The sequence below is a fragment of the Hyperolius riggenbachi genome, chromosome 11 (genome assembly GCF_040937935.1).
Source record: "Hyperolius riggenbachi isolate aHypRig1 chromosome 11, aHypRig1.pri, whole genome shotgun sequence".
NCBI lineage: Eukaryota > Metazoa > Chordata > Amphibia > Anura > Hyperoliidae > Hyperolius > Hyperolius riggenbachi.
The window spans coordinates 108,101,407-108,120,576 of record NC_090656.1 but is presented as its reverse complement, the minus strand read 5'-3'; the positions used below and the strand labels follow the sequence as shown (position 1 = coordinate 108,120,576).

The 19,170-nt window shown below is 44.5% G+C and overlaps 1 protein-coding gene across 2 annotated transcripts in view; it reads left to right on the top strand.

The window, feature by feature from the left end:
- Positions 1-2,812: 2,812 nt before the first annotated feature.
- The window catches only part of LOC137538517 (ras-related and estrogen-regulated growth inhibitor-like), a 210,448-nt gene continuing 194,090 nt past the window's right edge, over positions 2,813-19,170 (top strand). The window contains exons 1-2 of one of the 2 annotated variants that reach the window (XM_068260741.1): positions 2,813-2,869; positions 6,925-7,169. The gene's annotated coding sequence lies outside the window, so the exon portion shown is untranslated. Of the gene's footprint in view, positions 2,896-6,924; positions 7,170-19,170 lie in introns of both variants that reach the window. The other variant, XM_068260742.1, reaches the window with a different exon arrangement.

Here is a 19,170-nt window from a genome sequence, read left to right as displayed (position 1 = left end):
AAAGGTATGCACTGTACTATGGAGAGGATATCTAGGTAGGGCACTCAAGCAGTAATTATCTTAGCACTACTAAGGGCTCTTTTATACTGCATATCACAAAATGCGATTTACAATGCAGTTTTGCTATGAGATGCAGAAGAAGTGCAGCATGAAGGACGTTTGCGATTGGGCAAAATCAGATCACAGAGGTTCCTGCAAACTTCTTCACTTTGAAGATCTCTTTGCATCTTGCGACTTGCGTGGGATTGGAAATGGAATGCAAAATGCAGCATAAGGCCCCATTCACACTTAAAAGTGCGAAACGCCCTTCAGTGATTTTTCCCGCGATCGCATTTAGCGCTTCTATAGCACTGAAATGTGATCGCCGGAAAATCGGCTGAAAATGGTGCAGGCTACACGTTTGCATTTGCCGATTTGCATTAATCGCTGGCGATTAACTCAAATCGCCCAAGTAAGAACAGGTCCATAGGGTTTTATAGCACTAGCGCTTTAAAATGCACTAGCACTTGAGTGTTTTGCCGAAATCGCTGTAGTGTGAATAGGGCCTAAAAGAGCTCTAATGCCCAAGGAAGACCTTTTTTGCAGAAATAAAATTGTATAGCAAACCCCTAATTCACGGGGGAGCTCACTTGGTGCACACTGTAAGCACAAGTATGCAGCTCTTCATTGGTAGATCTGACCGAGGACTCATCTCATCTGGAGAGCTTCAACTGCTTCCATATTGGATCCCTGGACGGTGCTTCTGCACAGATGGGACACACAGTGGTTTATCCACTAATACTGTATGTTTGTATGCTGAACTGTCAGTATTGGCATTTCCAGCCATCTAATACGGTGAGCCGCTCTATGCATTGAGAGGCAATGATCTATTTTATAATTTTAAACACAAGTATCACTTCCTTCTTATCTTTTTTACACTTTTTGCAGAAGTAACACTTTCCAGATCACTGTATTTTTTTAAAGTGGCGATTAGCAAGGAGCAAAACTCACATGCAATGATTTATTATGGGGCGTGGGCATTTGTGACAAAGCTTGGTCATTTTCTGTACACGGTTCTCTGCACCATAGTATCACACACATGCCATCAGCTGATCTTCGGTGACACGTTAAAACATCCATTAGGCACGTCAAAATGTCAGTTTACAGGCCCATACACTTTCCATTCGATGGACATTGCCAAAAATGTTATGTGATCTGCTATTCTTAATTCGGGACGCGTAAGTGCAATTTCAGTACGAGCAAAATGCTCCTTGTAAAAGGTTTTATGCTATGTGCTTTGTTTTTATCTTTTGCATTTTGAGAACCCGTTTGGGAGGAATAAGCGTTTTAAAGCGATCAAGGATAGCCTGGCTTTGTACTCTGATGACTGCACCAAAAATCTATGGCCCAACTGCAGCTATAGGTAGCTTCTATCTGGTGATCAGGCTTTGTTCACATCTAAAATCGAAATCGCTGGCGCCAGCGATTTTCAATTTGTTGTGTTTTTTTTTTTTCTCCTTCTGGCGCTTACCTGCGCGCTTCGATTGTGTGTACAGCGCTTTTGCAGAGCGATTTGTTTTTTCACTTCCTGATGCAAGTCAGGAAGTGAACTCTTTGACCCGAAAATTAATAAATACAATGTATTCATCAAAGCGCTAATGCAATCGCCACAGCTGTGAACTCTCTCATAAGGAATCATTACACAAGCGTTTTCAGGGTGATTTTTGGAAAACGCCGGCTCTTAAAAAATGGCGACAACGCCCTAGGTGTGAACAAGCCTTCACTGTGTGGGGGATCGGGATGTGAATTCACCTTGTGTTATGAGCACCTGCACTTATCTCACAGGGAGACTAGTTTGAACTGGAGATTGAGCCAAACCATATTACCCTATGTGGAGAATTTTTCATTTATTCCAGAAACAGCGGGATGCTATGTGGTGTGATCAAGAGAGGAATTTCCCTGTGCATTACTGAGCGCATGACCCACCTGAAAGTTGACACCTTATAGTCATCACTAGCACGGGTGGTGTGGTCTAAGGGCTCGTTTCCATATGCGCGCTTTTAGCTGCTTGTGGAAACGCAATCACAGGGACATCAGAGAATGCATAGACTGCACTCTGATGTTTCCATACATGTGCTGTGATTTACCACTGAATCGCAGCGCATGGTTGCACACATTTTGGGGGCGATCGCTCCCGCGATCCCTATCATTATAATGAATGGGATTGTAAGTGCCACCCCCGGGGGAATCTCGTGCGATGCACAGTTGTGCTGACGCATGGCCACCTACATTGCAATGGAAACAAGCCCTAAGGATTTATACTTTTGCCCAGACAGTATTACCCTATGTACATTCATTCTGAATTGCAGAATTCCAGTTGGAGAGTGCAGCAGTTAAAAGATCTTTATATGTGACAAGCATTGGAAACCTGCAGCAGTACTTGCGATCAGGCACTCATCACAAGTGATCAAAATATGGTTTATTTAAAGGGGCACTACAGCGAAAAGCTGTACAATTTAAAATGTGTGCAAACATATACAAATAAGAAGTACATTTCCAGAGTAAAATGAGCCTTAAATTACTTTTCTCCTATGGTGCTGTCACTTACAGTAGGCAGTAGAAATCTGACAGAAGTGACAGGTTTTGGACTAGTCCATCTCTTTATAGGGGATTCTCAGCAAGACTTTGATTCTTTATAAAGATATTCCTGAAAAAGGATTTAAACAATAATGCTGGCCAGCTTCTCTGCTCACTACACAGTTTTTTGGCAGTTGGACAGAGCAACTGCCATTCACTAACTGCTTTTGAAAATAAATATATCCCTGAGAATACCCTATAAAGAGATGGACTAACCCAAAACCTGTCGCTTCTGTCATTTCTACTACCTCCTGTAAGTGACAGCAACATAGGAGAAAAGTAATTTATGGCTCATTTTACTCTGGAAAAAATGTACTTATTTGTCTGTTTGCACATATTTTTAATTTTACAGTTTTTCGCTTTAATAAAAATGGATACAGTATATAGTGTAATATAGGTGGCAATCACATCTTTAAAACTGGAGAAGAAAAAGGTGGTGATCTGAATTCAGTTTGCTAATCTTTATACTGTAAATAGCTCTCATAGGATAGGAGCTGAATTTCCCAGCCTACTGTTTTGCCTGTAGAGAAGCTGCTATCTTGCTGGTGAAGTCAGTGCTATACACAGAATAGGGAGAATCCACATCAATGTTTAAAGTGGACCTGAACTCAGACCTCCGCTCTGCTCTAAAAGATACACAACAGCATAATAACCTTTAAATAAAAAATTGTTACAGCTCATACAAATCCTAAAATAAATCTTCAGTTTCTACTACCTGATTCATGGAAGCAGACATATTGTTTACAGCCTGCGCTTTTAAATGGGCTTATTTTATCTGCCATAGGCAGTCATGTGACACGGGAGGATCAAATTACAATTTGAGATTAGACACAAATGAGGGAGAATAAATGCTCTAATACAAGCAGGGTGCATTTCTCTGTTTTCCTGCTGTCCCGTGCAAAAGTTTGGGTCCACTTTATGTGCAGTGAGCCTGTTATCTAAAAAGGTTAATTGTCAGAAAAAAAATCTCACTTTTTTTTTCCACTCTGTTTCTGCACTTGACCCTGACTAAAGTTAATTTAGATCTCTGTATACAGTAAAGCAGCCCATACACTCAGCCGATTTTCTGGCCGACCGCTCGATCCCGATCGATCGATCAATCGATTGCAAATCGGTTGGCCAATCGACCGATCGACGGCCGATTTCGATCGATTTCGATGGATTTCCATCGAACTTGCAGGGTGGAAAATTTAGGTCGATCTGATGAGATTGCTTATCAGTTTGCATTGGCCTTAATGGAAATCTGATGGCAAAAAAATGCCATCAGATCGAATTTCAATAGATTTCAAACTGAAATCTATTGGAATTCTATCCTGGTAAAAAATGTTCTAAAAACGCATCAGATAGATCATCAGATGCATTTCTTATCTATCTGCTGCCAATCTGACGAGTGTATGGGCACCTTAAGTAACCCATTTATCTTCAAACTTTTTTTCTGAAGCATTGTGTATTTTAAGGCTTTAAAGATCAGATTACTTGGCAAAATAGAATAAATGAGCATACAGATTACAGTAATCAACTATATTCTGTTCATTTATGCTGGGAATACACAATGAGTTTATTGGGCAGATTTTCTGATTGATTTTCATTCACTTCTATGAAAGAATTGATCAGAAAAACAATCGAAACTAGATCATTCCTTTCAGAAATTATCCATCGGACCATCTATCTCCCCAAAAAAACTAATGGTGTATTGACCCTAACTAACTAGCCTTTTACAGGATGTATTTTAAGCATTCTAGTGTAATGACTGGCAGTAACTACTGCTATACTCTGTGATTGAAAATCCCACTAGACTTTAACCCGAGTGGCATGGCTGCACCATGTTTTAAACGTTTTACTGTTCATCCACCAATAAGAAATCTATTGTTTCAGGGTCAGACTACCCCTTTCTCAAGCTACACATCATGGTTTGACCGCAAAGCAATTGTTGAATTTCTTATTGGTGGATGAATAAAACGTGAGATGCTACCTGAGGTGTGCTGACCATTTCAAGGATTATTGTTGATCATAGGGCGGCCAACCATGTATATGTAATTAAGGCACTGGGAAATTTGGGCACGGCGGAAGCCGAAAAACCTCTTACCCTGCTCCTGTAAATGTCCCGACTGTGTTAATTACTTATCCCCTCCAGGCTGCCGTGGACTGTGGGGTAAGATGTAATTCTGCTGCCAGCTATTAATGGCGGCCAAATTAAGCTATTTTTATCGTAATTTGGGCTCCGTCTGTTGATGTGGACCAAATTACTGCCTGAGCACTGTTGTAGCCATAATTCTCATTACGGCCTATGGTGTCGCCTGGTGCACTTAAATTTCCAGCGCTGTTTTTGCTCATGGCCAACCACTTTTGGTCAAGCATCCAATGCTCCAAAGAGGCTTTGATGATCTGCCAGCAAAAAGATTGTATGACTGTTTTAGCATAAATTACAAAACAAAACAAAAAACAACTTAGAAAGATAATTTACAAACCCTTCCAAGACTTTTTTTTTCCCCTCCTTTTTTTCTAAAACAAAAAAAAATGATTTAGTTTATTGTTAACCAGCTGAGCGGTCTGGACGAGCTAAGCTCGTCCAGTACCGCCGGAGCCTGCCGCTCAGGCCCTGCTGGGCCGATTTGGCTCAAATAAAAAGCAGCACATGCAGCCGGCACTTTGCCAGCCGCGTGTGCTGCCTGATCGCCGCTGCAGTGCGGCGATCCGCCGCATGCAGCGGCGAAAGAGGGTCCCCCCAGCCGCCTGAGCCCAGCGTAGCCGGAACAAAAAGTTCCGACCAGCGCTAAGGGCTGGATCGGAGGCGGCTGACGTCAGGACGTCGGCTGACGTCCATGACGTCACTCCGCTCGTCGCCATGGCGACGAGGTAAGCGAAACACGGAAGGCCGCTCATTGCGGCCTTCCGTGTTATTTCTGGCCGCCGGAGGCAATCAGAAGATCGCCTCCGGAGCGCCCTCTAGTGGGCTTTCATGCAGCCAACTTTCAGTTGGCTGCATGAAATAGTTTTTTTTTTTATTAAAAAAAAACCCTCCCGCAGCCTCCCTGGCGATCTTAATAGAACGCCAGGGTGGTTAACCTTCCTGGCGGTCTATTAAAAACCGCCAGGGGGCAGCAGTTTTCTTTTTCAATTTTTTTTTTAAATCATGTAGCGGGCCCAGCTGTGCAGCGGCATCCTCCCGCCCGCTTTGATCGCCTCCAGCGATCTCCGAGGGCTTCCCCCGTCGCCATGGTGACGGGCGGGATAACGTCACCGGCGTTGTGACGTCATTGGGAGTCCCGATCCATCCCTCAGCGCTGCCTGGCACTGATTGGCCAGGCAGCGCATATGGGGGGGGGCGGCGGCTAATTGGCGCGGAGCGGCAGCGATTGGAGTGCACACGCAGCTAGCAAAGTGCTAGCTGCGTGTTGCAAAAAAAAATGATGCAAATCGGCACAGCAGTACCTGAGAAATCCTCCTGCTCGGCTTACCCCGAAGTACACTCGGGGTTACTGCCAGGAAGGTTAATAAAGAGCCTGCAGTGTGTGGTAGTCTTGCAGAGGAATTTGTATTCACATCATATTGATTAAAAAAAAGTCAAATAGCCCAGAAATTCCAGAGAAGCCAGCATTGTGGGTGTTGGTGAAGAATGTCATTGTTTTATGCTGAAAATGCAAAGGAATTTGAAGCAGGCTAGTAGATGAGCCTAAAACAATAGATGATACAGATATATTTGGCAATAACGCTAGTTAAGTGGGAGGAATATTTTAGGTGAGACTAAATCCAAGATCGTACAATGTATGGCCAGTATCCAGAAGTCTTTCTCACGTCTGCTCCTCCCACACAAACAAGGTAAATGCATATTTAGGCAGTATTTTTTCCCTTAAAATAATGGTCCTGTCACCTATGGCAATGTTTTCAAAACCAGTATTTACAGCTTCTAGGAAAGTGTGCTCGATGTAAAAGTACACAGGAAGATACTTCAAGATGTGACCTCTTTTTTTCCAGCCTGCCACAGACTTCTGCTGTGTGGTAATTCTCTCAGTTCTAGTCCACATATGCGAGCATTGTGTGTCAGATCTGGTGAGGAGAAGGTTAGATAATCCATAATGCTCTTGCACAGCCTGCAGTGCTAGTTCACCTATGTGGGCATTGTATGTCGGATCTGGTGAGGAGAAGGCACGCTCAAACCTCTTTAAAGAGTTATGTATTGTATTCACAGTCATTTTACACAACACCAGAGGGTTGTCCTTCTGAAGGAATACTGAGTGGGGGGAGGGGGGGGGGGGGGTTCTGAGGTAATCATGTTCACTCACCTGGGACTTTTACTGTCTCCCGCAGTTCATCCGGTCCTTGCTGTAGTTCCCACCATGGTGCCGCTGTCCCTTCCAAAAGATCTGGCTGCTGCAAGTATGCACGCCCCCTCAATTGCGATTCTGTGGCCGTAGCTTAGGTCCTTGTGAACTGTGCACGCGCAGAACGCACCTGAACACGGGCATGATCGAGGAGGTGTGGATGGGCACACGCATGCACAGTAGCCCCAGGCACTTTTGGAGGAGCCAACAGGGGGCTGCAAGAAGCCCCAGGTAAGCAAATGTCCTCCCTCAAGATACACTTATTCAAGCAAGATATGCCGTAAAAACAATGAAGTGACGTTTTTGTGGACCGAATCAAAAAGGTACAAATAGCACTGCATACAACCCAAAAGTGGATAAAATGGGCAAATAAATGTAGTTCTTGCTCCAGCCTTTACCTTCTCTTTCATATCAGGATTATATGACAGAAGCTGCACCATGGAGCAAGAACTGCATGTATTTGGCCATTTTAGCCACATTTTTCTGCGTTTTCACGCGGAAAAATCACTGAACACTGCGGTGATCTCGTTTAGCGCTTCCATAGCACTGAAACGCGATCGCCGGGAAACCGCCTGAAAATGGTGCAGGTGACATGTTTGCGTATCGTGTTTTTGCCCGTTTTGGGGCGATTTGCGGCGATTAGCTCAAATCGCTCAACTTAGAACGGGCCCATAGGGTTTCATTACACTAGCGCTTTTAAAAAGCGCTAGTGTTTGAGCATTTTGCCGAAATCGCGGCAAAACGCTCTAGTGTGAATGGGGCCCTACAAGGAATTTGACTTGGCAGTTACTTAAGAGACACAAACAAAACAATACAAGGACAGACAATGTATATATTACAAGTGACGGACAGTGTGTAAGTTATAGTGGCAGTAAACAAGGTGAAAAGTGTTCATTTTCAGTTCTATGCTGTAATGCTTTCAAGTCCTAGCAGATAAAGGCCTCGATTCATCAAGACTTATCAAATTGGTTAACGACAGTTTGGTAAAATACCGAATTCTTTAAGTTGATTTCAGGATTCATTAAATTTATCTACAGCTGTTAGCGAGCATTCGGTAATAATTCGGTAATCATTCGTTAGTGAAGCGTTAAAATGGAAGAAAGTGCTATTCATGAAAATGAAAGTGGGCGTGGTTAAGCGTTACATTTAGGATTAGTTATCCCCTTCACTGCTCTATCATTATTCCTGTCAGATCATTGCTGACAGAGAAGATGGAGCCATTTGAAGTGGTTATGTATCAGCTGAGAGTGATTCAAAGGCGCAGAAGAGCAAGAATAAGGTCTAGAAACATATCAATTTGCAAGAGAATGGATTATTTGCTATAACAGGACATCTGCATTTTTCTTGAATCATCTTGTAAGAGAACACAAGCAGTGCCAGGGTTAACTAATTTGCTAGCTGCACTACATTTTTTTTTTAGAAAAGGCTCCTATCAAGCCGCAGCTGGCGAAATTGTGGGATTGTTCCAATGCTACGTACACACATGCGACAACGATCGTTCGTTAAGAACGACGAACAAACTTTTAATTGATGAAAGAACGACCTAAGTAAAGGTAGTTTTAAAATGTGTGTAACGATCTGATCGTTAGAACGAACGTTACATCACAGAAAGCAACTATTGCGCCTGCGCATAAAAATGAGAAGTTCCATGGAGAAATAGTGAAATGCGCATGTCAAGCCTAGTACGAACGATCGTTTCCAACGATGTACTACTTTTGCAAACGATCGTCGTTGGTTAAAATCCGCCGAGACAGAACTTTCTTTTGTAGCGATTTGGCTCGTTCGTCGTTTGCCTTAATAGTCGGTGGTTCGTTTTTTGTAACGATCGTCGTTGGTAAAGATCGGGGAACGATCGTTACAAACGACTATAGTCGCATGTGTGTACGCACCTTAAGTCACTTCCAGAATCCTGGTCCAGGTGTTAAGCCCTATTCAGAATGTTGCTACGTAGTGTTCAAAGGACTGCCTTTTCCCCACAATTCCATGGGAATCATATGGCCTTGTGTTAAATTACTGCTGTAAAATGGAAATATCGACACGTTACCGAATGGATACCGAATTGTTATCGATATTTTATCGAATTCACACCGAATGCGGAAAAACCTTGATGAATACAACTAGAAATCGATAAACTTCGAATTCGGTAATTAAACAAACTGGAAAAAGTTATCTCAAAGACAATGGTGAATCGAGGCCCTAGTGTGGTTCTGCATCAACCACTCTGGCGTTCTATTGACTGTGCCAGGGTAGCGGCACAGCACTATTTTTTTTTTTTGTTAAATCATGTAGCTAGCCTAGCGCTAGCTACATGATAGCCGCTGAGCAGCGGCATCCCCCCGCCCCTTCCGATCGCCTCCGGCGATCAGAGCTAACAGGAAATTCCGTTCAGAACGGGATTTCCTGTTTGGCTTCCCCCGTCGCCATGGCGACGATCGTGATGACGTCACCGACGTCGTGACGTCAGAGGGAGTCCCGATCCACCCCCACAGCGTTGCCTGGCACCGATTGGCAGTGGAGGGGCAGAAAGTGACACAGAGGCATGCCATGAGGCACTGAACATGTCTCTGTGTCGCATCTGTGTACCTGCTGCACCGCCTCGGGTGGCTACCGTCTGAAGGAAGAAGCTGTTCCTGCGGCTGGAAGTTTTTAGTTGCGACTGACCGAAATCTTACTCTTGAAGGCATAAGGGTCCTTGTTTTAATAGTAATGAAGTAAAAGTTTATGGTTTACAACTGCTGTATGAAGTAATATTGTACTTTACATTTTGTATATAAAAGCCTCGCTTCATTTTTTGTACGGTGTATCTTGCTTAGATATTATAACACATAATATTATGTGATTACACAAGGTAAGCATGTGAGACTAGAAGAATGTAAACGACCACATAGAAATTCTTTATAAACCATTGAACACGCTTGAGAACGTGATGTTCATTTTGTTAGCTTATGCTGATTAATGGCTGCAAGTGACTTTATGACTGGAGGGCTTAATTAGGGTGTGCTCAACTATACAGCAGTCAAAAACTGGAGCTATTGAGATTTTATTCAACTGGTTCTCGGACTTAGCAGCATGGGTGAAGATGACTGTAGGTAGGCATCACGTAAGTCTCAAACCCACTAGCAGCCTTTTTCTAAGTGCTAGTAATTTGAAAAGCTCTTGCTAATGCAATGCTATGGGTGATTTTTATAAAACCACATCACTCAAGTGGGATCACACCCATGGCATTATATTAGCGAGAGCTTTTCAAATCGCAAGCGCTTAGAAATGGCTTAGTAACATACTGCTAGTGGGTTCCAGGCCTTAGGGTGTGTTCGCACTATGCTTTGCGCTGCATTGCCGCATGTAAACACACAGACCATCCAATTGTAGGGGCATGTTCACATCCCTGCATTGTAATGGATCACATTATCCTAAAGCACTGTACTACAGTGCATTTCTGGATAACGTGTGTGAAAACACAAATGCTTCATAGTTGATCATGCTATGAATAGAGGTGTCGCGAACAAAAACATTTCCATTTGTGAACGGCGAACGCAAACTTCTGCAAATGTTCGCGAACAGGCGAATCGGGCGAACCGCCATAGACTTCAATGGGCAGGCACATTTTAAAACCTACAAAGGTTTCTGGTCACAAATGTGATGGAAAAGTTGTTTCAAGGGGTCTAACACCTGGACAGGGGCATGCCAGAGGGGGATCCATGCCAAAAGTCGCACTAAAAATTACAAAATTGACGCAAAGTCGGGTGTCAATCCCTAAAGGGCAGAAATCACACTATGCACAGCTCTGGGTGTCAGTGGTCTGTGGAGTGTCACACACAGAGAAATGCAATAGTACTATCAGAATACAGTGAAATAAAAATGCACTGGAGTGGTTCTGTGACTGCAATTTAATGAGGCAACAGCAGTACTGTGCACACAGCTCTGGGTGTCAGTGGGCTGTGGAGTGTCACGCACAAAAAAACTTCAGGAGACTGATGTGCTAGTCCTCATAAGGGCTGCTTGGGGTGCTTTCACAGCAAGCGAGGAACACGAACACAGGCCTAGCTAATGCTTTTCCTACCTATCTGCAGTAAGTCTGACCCTGCTCTCACTAACAGTCAGCAGCCTACAGAGAATTAACCCAATATGGCCACCGCTACTGCTTTTTGATAGGGGGGTGAGGGGTCCAGGAGTGGGTGCTAGCTGGTTGGCTGCCATGTGTCTGCTGACTGTGAGGTAAGGGGTCAAAGTTTAGCTCATTGATAATGTCTAGGGCATGAATCGACCACACCAAATGTTCGCTGTTCGCCGCAAATGTAAACAGTCAATGTTCGCAGAATACTGCTCGCCGGCGAACTGTTTGGAACATCTCTAGCTATGAACACCTCACATGGTTTTAAAATGCAGACTGTGCTTTATAATTATAAATTATTATGTCCGAGTTGTGGCAAAGGGGTTTATGCGTGAACCTACCCTTATGATAAAGTGGTTAGCATAAGATACAAGTTAAGGGTGGGTGTTGGGGGATGTAAGGTAGAAAGAAGTAGTTAGAAATATTATTTATGGTTAGTTGTCTGGAAAGACATTTTGGCAGAAAAGAAATGTAACATTAAGAAGGGCAAGCTATAGTTAGGCACCAGGATGGGGTTGACACTGCGCTGGGACATGTAGGGTTAGACATCAAAAAGGTACTGATTTCAGGGGAGAAGTTGGGGATAGGCGCCAGGAAGGGGTTAGGACTGGGTTGGGGAGAGTACATTTAGGCATCGGTAAGGTGCTATGTTTAGGGGCGAATTTGGGGTTAGGCATCAGCAAAGAGTTAATATCAAAGGGTTAAAGAGAAACTCCGACCAAGAATTGAACTTTATCCCAATCAGTAGCTGATACCCCCTTTTACATGAGAAATCTATTCCTTTTCACAAACAGGCCATCAGGGGGCGCTGTATGACTGATATTGTGGTGAAACCCTCCCCACAAGAAACTCTGAGTACCGTGGTACTCCTGGCAGTTTCCTGTCTGTGAACCTTGTTGCATTGTGGGAAATAGCTGCTTACAGCTGTTTCCAATTGCCAAAAAAGCATGCAGCAGCTACATCACCTGCCAGCAGTAAAAATGTCACCATGTGATAAATGTCAGAATGTAAATCAGGGATTTAAAAGATTTTACAATGGGCAAACACTGACTAAATCATTTATACATAATTGTTGTAAAAATGAAACTCTTTTGATTACATTATTTTAACTGGAGTTCCTCTTTAAGGTTAGGTGGTGGGCGGAGGGGAGTGACTGGGAAAGAAGGAAGTAGCCAAACAATGGAGGGAAGCCAATAATATTAGGACAACTGAAGAAATAGGTAAATGGAGGCTGCCATATGTATTTCCTTTTAAGCAATACCAGTTGCCTGGCTATCCTGCTGATCCTCTGCCTCTAATACTTTTAGCCATAGACCCTGAACAAGCACATGCTGAACATTATTGTCAGATCTGACAAGATTAGTTGCATGCTTGTTTTTGGTGTTATTCAGACACTACTGCAACCAAATAGCAGGGCTGCCATGCAACTGGTATTGCTATAAAGGAAATAAATATGTCAGACTCCATATACCTCTCACTTCAGTTGTCCTTTAAGAAATGCTTTTCTGAATTCAGTGCTGGTGCCCAGGTGGAAATGTCAAAAATACCCATTCTGGATCTGTGTGATTCTGGCTTTAATACCAACTGATGATGTTTCCATGTCAAGATTTCTGATGTTTTTATAATAAATAAAAAATACCTTGTTAGGTCAATAAAAAGATCAGGGAGGAAAAACATCCACAGGAAACTCATGAGTTGGAAGTCAAAACGTAATTTGTAAACCGCAAACTTAAAACTAATAGCACAATTGGATTACTGTAATGTTTCTTTATTTTTAACTAACCCTCTTCTCCTTTGGCTGTTCTCCAGATGCCCATGGCAATGGGTATTAGGGACATTTAGTACATCATCACCCTCTTTTATACCTCTAAATATTTCACGGTGGGCGAACTACTGTTGAACGATGATGAATTTCGGATAAGGCTACGTGAGGATACGCTACAATGTCTCATTTGCCTCTGGCTGCAATAAGAGCTGCCAAGTATGATTATAAACAGGCCTAACACATGCTGTTTTTAGCTCATAGGTAGTATTTGCCAGCAACACTGGAGTTTATATGCATAGGAATATATTCTATTTGGGTTTGGTAGATGAAAAAATCTCTCTGGATTCATCGTTTAACAAAACTCTAAGTCAGATTCAAGTCAAGATCCATTGTCAACACCCTTACCTTCAAGTTCAATGGCTGACTGGGAGCACAGAGGATTTTCTTCGTAGTAGAGGTATTTGGAAGCGCATCAAGGTGTCTGAACAGTGGCCATTTTGCAACCTAGTTAAAGTGGGATAAAACTCCGATATAACATTCAATAAAAATATATTTTCCTACTTTTTATTACCTATACAGTTACCATATTTGCTTTTTGTGCACAAGTAAAATTGTCTAGTTACATATTATAATTTCCCAAAGTACAGTTTATCTGCTCTGATAGCTGACAATGCATTGTTTTGCATAGCTGCTGTATTTATATATTAAAATCTATCTAGTGATCTCTTTTCAGCTTTTTGCTTCTACAGCAGAGGGAGCTCATTTTCAGCAGAGCTAAGAATGTAGCAGACTAAAAAATGTAAACAAAAGTGTAACGATTGGTGTCAGCAACACAGATTTTTTTCTGAATATTGGTGATCTGCAGTATCACCAATAATACAGATGCTATACCTGATTATGTGTGATCTGCAGAATCACCAATAATGCTAGTATAGCTAGACACAGGACACCCAATGTGATATAGTGTTTGGTGCAACAGTAATCAGAGAAGTTATCTCCCGTGGGGCAGGAGATACAGACACTACTGCAGCCAAGGATTCCCTGAGGAGCAGGGAACCAGACTGCACTGCAGCCAGTGGACCCCTGAGGGGCAGGGTCCCACTGACTGGGCTAGCCAGATGATCTCCTGAGGAGCAGGAAATACAGACTGTACTGCAGCCAAGAATTCCCTGAGGAGCAATTCAGTACAGCAACCAGTGGACACCCGAGGAGTAAGAACCACTGACTGGGCTGCAAAGAGGACAGTTGGTGGAATGAGTGATTATGATAGAACTGCAGCTGGGGATTCCCTGGGGAGCACGGAATCAGATGGTATTGCAGCCAGTGGACACCTGAGGAGCAGGAACCACTGACTGGACTGCCGGAGTTATAACTGGTTGAATGAGAGATATGATTAGACTGCAGCCAGGGACTTCCCGAGGAGCAGGGAATCAGACTGTACTGCAGCCAAGGATTCCCTGAGGGCAGGGAATCAGACTGTACTGCAGCCAGTGGACTCCTAAGTGATAGAGACCACTGGCTGAGCTGCAAGATGGTCTCCTGAGGAGCAGGTGACCCATAACCTGTGCTTGCAGCTGGTGAACACCTGAAGAGCAAGTGTCACAGATAGTGCAGTAAGGCTGACCACCCAAGGGTTGGGTGACAGCCAGAAAGGTCAGACAAGCAGAGTCAGCAACACACGGACAGATAAAGTACAGAGACGGAAGACTGATTCGGTATCCGGGTACAGGCAATGTCGGCAACAGGTAATCAGATAGGCGGAGGTACCGAATCAGTGAGCAGGAGAGTGGTCAGGAAAGCCAGAGATCATAACAGGTAACAATATAAATATCAATCCTAGTCTTAGGTGTGAGGTCCTTGGTCTCAACACCTGGGAAGTAGTCTAACAGATAAACAGTAGCAATGTAGCAATCTCCTAGTCTTAGGTTTGAGGTCCTTGGTCTCAACACCTGGGAACTAGTCTAACATGATCGGTAGCAAAGTAGCAATCTCCTAGTCTTAGGTGTGAGGTCCTTGGTCTCAACACCTGGGAACTAGTCTAACAATACAATAATACTTTAAAGGTTAACGCAGGAATCTGACTAAGTGTGAATTCCCAGCTCCGGCTGGTTCTAACACACTGTAAGATCTGACTGGGGTCTGAGCGCTCACACGTAAGTTTTCGCAACAGCAGACAACTTGCAACTGACAGGCAAGTCCTATATATACCTAGAGCACTCCGCAGCGCCGCCCCAGTCACTCAGCCAATCCGGAACCTAGCTGGAGTCAGCTGATCGGCATGATCAGCTGACTCCTCTTCTGCTAGCATAAAGGTCCTGTCGCCTGGCGCGCGCGTGTAGCTCTCAATCTGTGTGCACTAGAAGGACCAGGCGAACTAGCAGCATGTTGCTGCACGGCAGAAGCTGCCGGCTTGGACGCGGAGATAGCCGCCATGCCGCTTGCCCACGCGGTGGCATCTCCGCTATTCATTACAAAAAGATAATTTTTTTACCTCTTCGGACGAGGCCAGAAGCTGCCCTCTGAGGCAAGGAGCTTTTCATTGACAAACAAATTTCTGGGTTTAACTGTTTGAATGCTATTCTGCTACAATTATTTTGTGTGGTAGTAGATTTTATGCTGTAAATAATTTTTTAGAGCTAAGAAGAAATGCTGAGTTTCATACCACTTTAAGAATATTGTGGTATGTTGCTGCATTATGGAAACTCTCTCCCGCTGTAAATTATTGTGTGTTTGATTCAACCTCACTGATCTATGTGGTACATATGCATTGAGATGTATGTGTAACGATTGTGGAACTTTCTCCGTGATCAGCGCACAACGCGTGCGCTGACACGGCGGAAATCCTCCACAAGCGTGTAATTGCAGGCACCCAGCAAAAGGTGCTACGCACCTGTAGAGGGAAATTCCTGTCGGCAGATGGCGCTGGGGAGTGCAGAGGAACCAATCCTCTGTACCTCCACAAATGTCAGACAGGAATTGTACGAAGCGCAGAACGCAATCGCAAGAGAGGCGATTGCGAATGAGAACGAGCAAAGGGACAGGTTGTATGTGTGTGCGCCAATCCAGTCGCCACCCCGCGACCGCGCACACACAACAGCAGATATGAAATAGGAACGCGATCGCGAGAGGTGTGATCGCCAGACGTGACACAAGGCAGATCAGAATAGAATACGAGGGTAGCAAAGGCACAGCAAATAATACAATGAGAAGATGCGGAAAATAACAAACGCTAGCTAACCGCAAACACCGCACTCATTCGCAACAGTGCACGCGGTTATGCGCGGTCTCCACGTGATAAGCACAATAGAGACAAGCACGCCTAACTAACCATCGACAGACAAACATGAAACAGAGGACGCGAACGCTTGCTTAACGGTTACCTCACCGAGCCTCCAGCAAGCGGTCGTAGCAGACAAGACAGACACACGAAAACAGGGACAAGCGAGAGATAGGATCCACAGCACTAGCGAAAAGTGGCTAGCGCGATCCAGGTACAGAGTAGCAGAACAGAAGGATCCACAGCACTAGCGGAAAGTGGCTAGCGCGATCCCAGGAGACAGAACAGAAGGATCCACAGCACTAGCGAAAAGTGGCTAGCGCGATCCCAGGAGACAGAACAGAAGGATCCACAGCGCTAGCGAAAAGTGGCTAGCGCGATCCAGAGAGGCAGAACAGAAGAGATAGCTGGTAGCAACCCCTGCACCAGCTATGCTCCAAGAACAGAGATCAGAACGACTTCCTATCGACCACCGCTGGGACAGGACAATCGCAACAGACAAACAAAACAGATAAACAATCCTAACTGCACTAGGGAAATCTGCCTAGCACAGTTTCCAGGAATAACTCTAAGCTGATCTTCAAACAGAGAGTAAGTTATGACCAGCGAAGCATTGTGGGAAAGACATAGTACTTATAGTACACGCCTCCAATGAATGTGGCCAAGCAATTTGCATGCCAACGTATGCAAATTCCTCTGCAAGCACAAGCTGCAAAACTGACAGAAGCTCTTCTTTCCAGAGTCCTGCAGCATGCAAATCTACACAATGGTCAAAAGGCTGCCTGCCTGCACAGGCAGCTGAGCAAATCATCACAGTACCCCCCCCCCCCCCCCCCTCCAGGGTCGAATTCCAGACGACCCTCAAAACTGCTATTAGCAACAGACTCAAACTGAAGACTTATGAAGGTCGGGGCAGCCCGACAAGGTCCAATTCCAGAGTCAGTCCACCCGAAACCGACCTCATCGGCAACAGAAGCCACCGAAACATGCCCATCAGTACTACCAGTCTCAGTATAACACCCATCAGGACTGTGAACGCCAGAGAAGAAGCCATCGACACCCTCCAGACAATACCCACCACCTTCCAAGGAGCGTCCGAAAATACCAAACCTGCCACAATACCTGTTCGAAGTGTCCCTTACAACACAAAAGCCACCGTTGATCTTATCCAGGGTACCAAGCAAAATTTCTCCCGGAATCTCCCAGAACCTTTTGAAGCTCCACAGAGATCCCAAGAGGGCAGAACAATCACCAGGCTCACATGGAGAATTACCAAGAACCCCCATGGAACCAATGACAATTCCGGATTCAGAATTACGAGGACACCCATCAAGATCAAGACTTTCAGGGACCACTTCTGGGCATGCAAGCAGGCAGGCCATATCAGAGCATGTCTCCACCAAGGAAGCATCTGAGTACGCTGGTAACCGAGGCACACTTGGGCTTTCTGGGTCACAGAGCACACTGGGGTACACCAGCACAGGAGAAACCTCAGGACATGTCGGGGAACTGCCAACCTCAGAGTCCGGCACGACAAGACCAAAACCAGTACCGGACAGAGAATCATCATGAGTGGAGGTCACAGGCACTGGACTTTCAAAAGAAGACTCGGATACAAATTCAGAAATTTCTGTGACAATAATATCATCATTGACTACATATGAGTGAAGCTCCATCAGAGCTGAAAAGGTAGCCAGCAAGGCAGCAATGCCTACGGAAGAGGGCAACACCTCAGAAGGACTTGGGGGGCAGGAGACATCTCCTACAAGTTCTGCACCCTTTGGGAGGAACTCGAAGACCTCCAGAACATCAAACAAGACCTCAGGAACATCATTTTTCAAGTTTTCTAAGAAGGATTCTGTACTATCCATGTTACAGGGCAAAACTGGAACTTTATTTTGAGAACAGGGCAGATGTCCCAGGGAAGGTTCCACCATAAACTGAGACTGAATTTCATCATCATGAGTGGAACGTACAGGAATATTCACTGGACCACACACTGACTCCCTAACTTTAATCTCGCTGCACCCAGAATTCTGCGTAGCAGTCAAACTAGCTTGCAACTCCAAAACTGCAGAAAGACAGGTAAAAATAGCAGCAATACCTAGACGAGCCTCTAGGGGCAGGGCAGGAGATATTGTACAAGGCAATATTGACTCATCCAGAGTACAGGGTGGAGAGTCAGAACTTTCTTCAAAGCAAGAAAGGGACTCCCAAATGTCAGTGTGATTGGACATCATTTTGTTATTCATGGTACAGGGCAGGCTCAGAGAAAGCGTCTCTGAATAAGGCAAAGAAGGTTCAGCATCAGATTCGCAAAACCAAAGCGCTGTCTCACTCTTAGATTCGGCTAACAATGTCGAATCCGAGGAATCAGAACGCAAAACCTGCGAATCAAAATTCACTTTAGGTTGTGAAACTGATGCTTCCATAGCGCAAACCTCCGCGTTCTGCGGAGCAGACTGCAAGGCATCTAGGACCGAAACACTGGAGCAACTGTCTCCAGGCAACGGGCCCTTACAGGTGAGAACAGGGTGAGACAGGGAATCATTTGCAGAAGAAATAGCGACATCAACAGGATAAACTTTATTAGGCATATTAATTTTACTTTTGACGCTGCATAGTCGAGAAATTTTCCCCATAGCAGGGTCACAGACGGAAGATCTCAAAGATCTGTTTCTAAATGAAAAAGGATCCCACACATCCTTGAGGAAACCGGCAGACTCATGCCGATCACAATCTGCAGGAACATCCTAGAAACAGGCATCACATCGCACATATTCAAACTGCACACTGTCAGGAGAGAATCCTTCAGGATTCGCACAGGAATCAACCACAGCGGCACACTCATTCATTTCAGATTGCACAAAGTCAAGACTCTCATGCTTTACCCCAGAAAGGCAGGAACAATCATCCGACAACGATGTCTCTTTATTGGAATCAATTGGTTGGTGTGTGTGCAACTCATCCAAAATCGTCTGCCACACATAAATCACCAGATCCACATCATCCTTGTCACATTCATCGGAATCAATCAGAAGGTACATTGAATCGAGACAAGCATTCAAGACATTTTCGC